Below are 6,751 nucleotides of genomic sequence, written 5' to 3' on the forward strand. Positions count from 1 at the left end.
TGTCAATGAAATTCCAAAGATCAATTGTCAAAATCTGAAGCCAAATCCCAATAGGCATGGCATTATGTGCCACACGTCAAGGCAAGCCATATAGATTATTATTATATTTGTTTACATTTACAGACACAAATAATCTGCCAGCCCGAAGAGCTTGGTAACAGGCAGGAACGTCTAGGGCAGCCGAGATAGAACAGTGAAGGCCCTGTGCCATGTAAACGAAATAGACAGACTCAGAGTAAAAGAGCTAAGAAGAGCGCTCCAATCTCTACTACTGCAGGTGGAATGTGAGTCAGATTTGGAGGTTAACTAGGACGGTGGCAGAATGAGGCTGCAGCGTGCCCCAAGAGTCACCTCTTGGCTCAATGATCCATTCATTTCATTTCTACCTCCACTGGCTTGAGCCCCACCACTCGCCCAAATACTGTATGAGGAGAGGAATACAAGGAGACAGGCAGGCAGGCAGGCAACTACACCACCCAGTCCCTCATGGATATGTTTTCTTCCACCAGTTTGTATTACATACCTCACCTTGCCCCCATCTGCGATGAGACAGTCAAATTCTGATATATTATCTTATGCGTCTGAATCAAAGAAGAAAAAGTGGTATACCTCCACTTTCCCCCTAGTATGGGCATCCCAAAAAAAGCAGATATATTCTGCCACAGAATAATTTGCATATATCCGCACAAATGGGAAAACCGTGTCAAGAAACTTGCAATGCACTCTCAGAACAAAATCCAGTGCATTACATGGATAGCATATACAAACACCATTCAGGAAACAGTGAAGTGAGAAGATTTATAAGCCTACCAGAAGAGGAGTTGGGTGATCTTGTACACAAGATTGGGGCACCACTCTGGGGACCTGCGGGGAGAAAAACCTCATATTTAATACCAGGAATTTCCTTGCATTCTCATTCATCCTGAGCACCGTTGTAGTGCATACAAAAGTACCCAAACTCTTATTAATTCACATCTACATTTCAGTGTCAGTTCTCTTTCACTTGGAAGCTACATTGGGATTTGCCGGCAGCCTCCAGGAGGAGAGTGGAAAATGAGAGAGTGGGGAACATGGGACTGTACTGGGATGAGAGGGTTACGGAATTGTAGAAGGAATTGAGAAGCCGATCACACAATGATTATGTTTGTGTGACACTTTTGAATGTGGGTCAAAAGGGAAATAAAAGTATTATTTTAGTTTTTTTTCACCACCTCCCTCTTCCCGCAAGCTGTGTACCGGAGTCCTCCTTGCTAGCTATCGAGCAGACACCATTCGTTCCCGCCTGCTGAGCACCTGCCCTCACCGTCAGAACTACAGAACTGCGGGAAAAGAGTGCATGACAGGCGGGGGCGAAGGACACAGTCTACCGGTCGCCCCAGCCTCCCACTAGCACAGCAGGCGGGAGGCTGGGGCAACACCGTGTGCTAGCTAACTAGTTTGCCCTCTTTCCGCCTGCTGCGTACCGGAGAAAACCGTGCCAGACAGGCGGGGGTGAGGACACTGTCTACTGCCTACAGCTACCTACTTCGGTACACAGCAGGCATGGGTGACACCATGTGCTAGCTAGCACACAGCGTTGCCTTCCGCCTGCTGTGTACCTGAGTCCTCATTAGAACTAAATTCAGCAAAAAAAGAAACGTCCCTTTTTCAGCACACTGTCTTTCAAAGATAATTCGTAAAAATCCAAATAACTTCACAGATCTTAATTTTAAAGAGTTTAAACACTGTTTCCCATGCTTGTTCAATGAACCATAAATAATTAATGAACATGCACCTGTGGAAAGGTCGTTAAGACACTAACAGCTTACAGAGGGTAGGCAATTAAGGTCACAGTTACGAAAAACTTAGGACACTAAAGAGTCCTTTCTACTGACTGAAAAACACACACAAAAAAGATGCCCAGGGTCCCTGTTCATTTGCGTGAATGTGCCTTAGGCATGCTACAAGGAGGCATGAGGACTGCAGATGTGGCCAGGGCAATAAATTGCAATGTCCATACTGTGAGACGCCTAAGACAGCGCTACAAGGAGACAGGACGGACAGCTGATCATCCTCGCAGTGGCAGACCACGTGTAACAAAACCTGCACAGGATCAGTACATCCAAACATCACACCTGCAGGACAGGTACAGGATGGTAACAACAACTGCCCGAGTTACACCAGGAACGCACAATCCCTCCATCAATGCTCAGACTGTCTGCAATAGGCTGAGAGAGGCTGGACTGAGGGCTTGTAGGCCTGTTGTAAGGCAGGTCCTCACCAGACATCACCGGCAACAACATCACCTATGGGCACAAACCCACCGTCGCTGGACCAGACAGGACTTGCAAAAAGTGCTTTTCACTGACGAGTTGCGGTTTTGTCTCACCAGGGGTGATGGTCGGATTCGTGTTTATTGTCGAAGGAATGAGCATTACACCGAGGCCTGTACTCTGGAGCGGGATTTGGATTTGGAGGTGGAAGGTCCGTCATGATCTGGGGCATGCAATTTCAACATTGTGCGTTACAGGGAAGACTTCCTCCTCCTGCAGGCGCATCCTGATATGATCCTCCAGCATGACAATGCCACCAGTCATACTGCTCGTTCTGTTCGTGATTTCCTGCAAGACAGGAATTTCAGTGTTCTGCCATGGCCAGCGAAGAGCCCGGATCTCAATCCCATTGAGCACGTCTGGGACCTGTTGGTTCGGAGGATGAGGGCTAGGGCCATTCCCCCCAGAAATGTCCGGGAACTTGCAGGTACCTTGGTGGAAGAGTGGGGTAACATCTCACAGCAAGAACTGGCAAATCTGGTGCAGTCCATGAGGAGGAGATGCACTGCAGTACTTAATGCAGCTGGTGGCCACACCAGATACTGACTGTTACTTTTGAGTTTGACTCCTCCTTTGTTCAGGGACACATTATTCTAGTTATGTTAGTCACATGTCTGTGGAACCTGTTCAGTTTATGTCTCAGTTGTTGAATCTTGTTATGTTCATACAAATATTTACACATGTTACAGTATAAGTGGGACCAGAATTTATGGCACTATAGGTTATCTGAATAGTGTAGTGGAGCCACTGATCTGCTATGTTATAGGTATTTCACATCAGTGGAAAAGAGTCACAGTCATTCTGCATACAGGTCAAAGTAAATGCATTAAATGTGTTATCACTTGATTAGGTACTGAAGGACGTGGCTCGGGGTTCATGTAATTGTATGATGAGATATGCTTGCTGTTTGGGGTTTTAGGCTGGGTTTCTGTTCAGCACTTTGTGACATTGGCTGATTTAAAAGGGCTTTAGGAATAAATGTGATTGAATTTGATTGATGTCTGCTAACATTGTAGCCTCAGTAATGGGCCAGATTGTTGACTGCTTGATTTGACACCTGAGAACATACAGTGCTTTCTATTAATCTTATTCATCAATGTCTCCAACCTAGAGAAACCCCAAGCCGATAGTTCTCATTCACCCAGTAGCTTTGAATCTCCATATTAAGCCTTTTTGCTCCTCTTTGTCCTTGATTTATGTGGTTGTTTTATAATATATAGCATCTATTAGATGGCCCAAGCAGATTATCACACCAAAGAAGAAGGGTGCAACATTTGAGAAGGGTGCAACTGCAGCCCGCAATTCTGCAGGAACCCCTCTTTATACTTAAATTGGTATAAAAAAAACTAGGACTCTGGTACATAGGTGGGAGGCTTGGGCGCTTCCGTACTGTAGGTGGTGGTAATGCACCATAACCATCTGAGAAGAGACTGCGTGTAAAAGGCTGTTCTTGGATGCTGTCATTGGTGAAATGTAAAATACGATTGAACGAACGCAACAGCCAACTGGTGGAGGCCCTATGTGCCCTTGACCCAGAGAGACATGACTTTCTAGATGTGAAAAAGGTGAAACCACTGCTGGATCAAAGCAAAACAAATTTGGTGGAAACTGAGTTTAGTGTCAGCCTCCAATTTTTGGAGAATGAAATCGCAGTCTCCGGTTCCAATGAGGACTAATTGTCCCCACTTGAAGTCCTGCAACAATGTTCTGTGCCTCACCGTGCCGGATTGACGTTTGTGGCGTCCACAACTACAGTACATGCGAGAACTAATTTTCCACTTTGACAAATGTGTTCAGTCAGCACAAAAGAAGCATGCTACACCCGTAGAAAGATCAACTAATCTAACTGGTATATGAGGGGGATCTTGCAAGGAGATTTCTTGGAGAATTGAATGATCAATTACTCAGAAAGTTCCACAAAGCATCAAGGAGACTGCAACTCTTCTGAAAAGGTAAGAAACAATCTAGCTGTTTGGTTTTTGTCAAAATCTTGGTGGTATAGACATTGGCGACATTTCAGCCAAAACCTAGTTTTTCAATGGCCTTGCTTTAGTGTGTAGGGTGCTGTCCATGGTGCTGATAGAGCGCAACAGAGATTTCATGCCAACCCTTTCACTCCCTGGTCAAAAGCACTCAATGGTCTCAACATTTGAACTTTTATGTTTATTGTGGTATAGCATGATATAAGCAGAATTCAATATATTTCCAAAGCAAGAACCCAAATGATGCCCCTGAGTATAGCTACATATCGGTATGTTTCACGATAGAAATAGATTTATTCTATTATGGTTTTCTTGGTACAGTAGCATATACTTTTTTACATGGTTGTAAATGGAACTGTACATATTGGAAATGTTTTTCTGGTAGGCTGGCATTGCTTCATTAATTATGTGGGTCAAATTTGATCCACAGAAGTGTATTGTGTCATATCACAACGTGTTGCTGAACTCATAAGCGCAATGATTTTCCATGTTTGAAACAGGCCTGTAGGCCTATTTACATGTAGGCTCCATCTCACTGTAGTAGGCTGTCGGCTGTAGGCTGCATCTCAACGTAGTAGGCTGTATCTCACTGTAGTAGCCTTTAGGCTGCATCTCACTGTAGTAGGCTGTCGGCTGTAGGCTGCATCTCAATGTAGTAGGCTGTATCTCACTGTAGTAGGCTGTCGGCTGTAGGCTGCATCTCAATGTAGTAGGCAGTATCTCACTGTAGTAGCCTTAAGGCTCCATCTCACTGTAGTAGGCTGTCGGCTGTAGGCTGCATCTCAATGTAGTAGGCTGTATCTCACTGTAGTAGCTGTAGTCTGCATCTCACTGTAGTAGCTGTATCTCACTGTAGTAGCTGTATCTCACTGTAGTAGCTGTATCTCACTGTAGTAGGCTGCATCTCACTGTAGTAGTGTCACGCCCTGACCTTAGAGATTATTTTTATGTCTCTATTTTGGTTTGGTCAGGGCGTGAGTTGGGGTGGGCATTCTATGTTTTTGTGTTCTATGTTTTCTATTTCTGTGTGTTTGGCCGGGTGTGGTTCTCAATCAGAGGCAGCTGTCTATCGTTGTCTCTGATTGAGAACCATACTTAAGTAGCCTTTTCCCACCTGTGTCTTGTGGGTACTTGTTTTCTGTTTTGTGTTTCTGCACCTGACAGGACTGTTTTGTTTTCGTTCATTCTCTTGCTGTGCTTTGGTCCACACCTTCATACGACTACCGTTACAAGTAGGCTGCATCTCACTGGAGTAGCTGCACCTCACTGGAGTAGCTGCACCTCACTGTAGTAGCTGCATCTCACTGTAGTAGGATGCATCTCACTGTAGTAGCTGTATCTCACTGTAGTAGCTGTATCTCCCTGTAGTTGCTGCATCTCACTGTAGTAGCTGCATCTCCCTGTAGTAGCTGCATCTCACTGTAGTAGCTGTATCTCACTGTAGTAGCTGTATCTCCCTGTAGTTGCTGCATCTCACTGTAGTAGCTGCATCTCCCTGTAGTAGCTGCATCTCCCTGTAGTAGCTGCATCTCACTGTAGTAGCTGCATCTCACTGTAGTAGCTGCATCTCCCTGTAGTAGCTGCATCTCACTGTAGTAGCTGCATCTCCCTGTAGTAGCTGCATCTCCCTGTAGTAGCTGCATCTCCCTGTAGTAGCTGTATCTCACTGTAGTAGCTGCATCTCCCTGTAGTAGCTGCATCTCCCTGTAGTAGCTGTATCTCACTGTAGTAGCTGCATCTCACTGTAGTAGCTGCATCTCACTGTAGTAGCTGCATCTCACTGTAGTAGCTGCATCTCCCTGTAGTAGCTGCATCTCCCTGTAGTAGCTGTATCTCCCTGTAGTAGCTGCATCTCACTGTAGTAGCTGTATCTCCCTGTAGTAGCTGCATCTCCCTGTAGTAGCTGCATCTCCCTGTAGTAGCTGCATCTCCCTGTAGTAGCTGCATTTCACTGTAGTAGCTGCATCTCCCTGTAGTAGCTGCATCTCCTGTAGTAGCTGTATCTCCTGTAGTAGCTGCATCTCCCTGTAGTAGCTGCATCTCCCTGTAGTAGCTGCATCTCCCTGTAGTAGCTGCATCTCCCTGTAGTAGCTGTATCTCCCTGTAGTAGCTGCATCTCCCTGTAGTAGCTGTATCTCCCTAGTAGCTGTAGTAGCTGCATCTCCCTGTAGTAGCTGCATCTCCCTGTAGTAGCTGCATCTCCCTGTAGTAGCTGCATCTCCCTGTAGTAGCTGCATCTCCCTGTAGTAGCTGCATCTCCCTGTAGTAGCTGCATCTCCCTGTAGTAGCTGCATCTCCCTGTAGTAGCTGCATCTCCCTGTAGTAGCTGCATCTCCCTGTAGTAGCTGCATCTCCCTGTAGTAGCTGCATCTCCCTGTAGTAGCTGTATCTCCCTGTAGTAGCTGCATATCCCTGTAGTAGCTGCATCTTCCTGTAGTGGGCTGTGTTTTGATGATT

Source organism: Oncorhynchus gorbuscha, linkage group LG02 (genome assembly GCF_021184085.1).
Source record: "Oncorhynchus gorbuscha isolate QuinsamMale2020 ecotype Even-year linkage group LG02, OgorEven_v1.0, whole genome shotgun sequence".
NCBI lineage: Eukaryota > Metazoa > Chordata > Actinopteri > Salmoniformes > Salmonidae > Oncorhynchus > Oncorhynchus gorbuscha.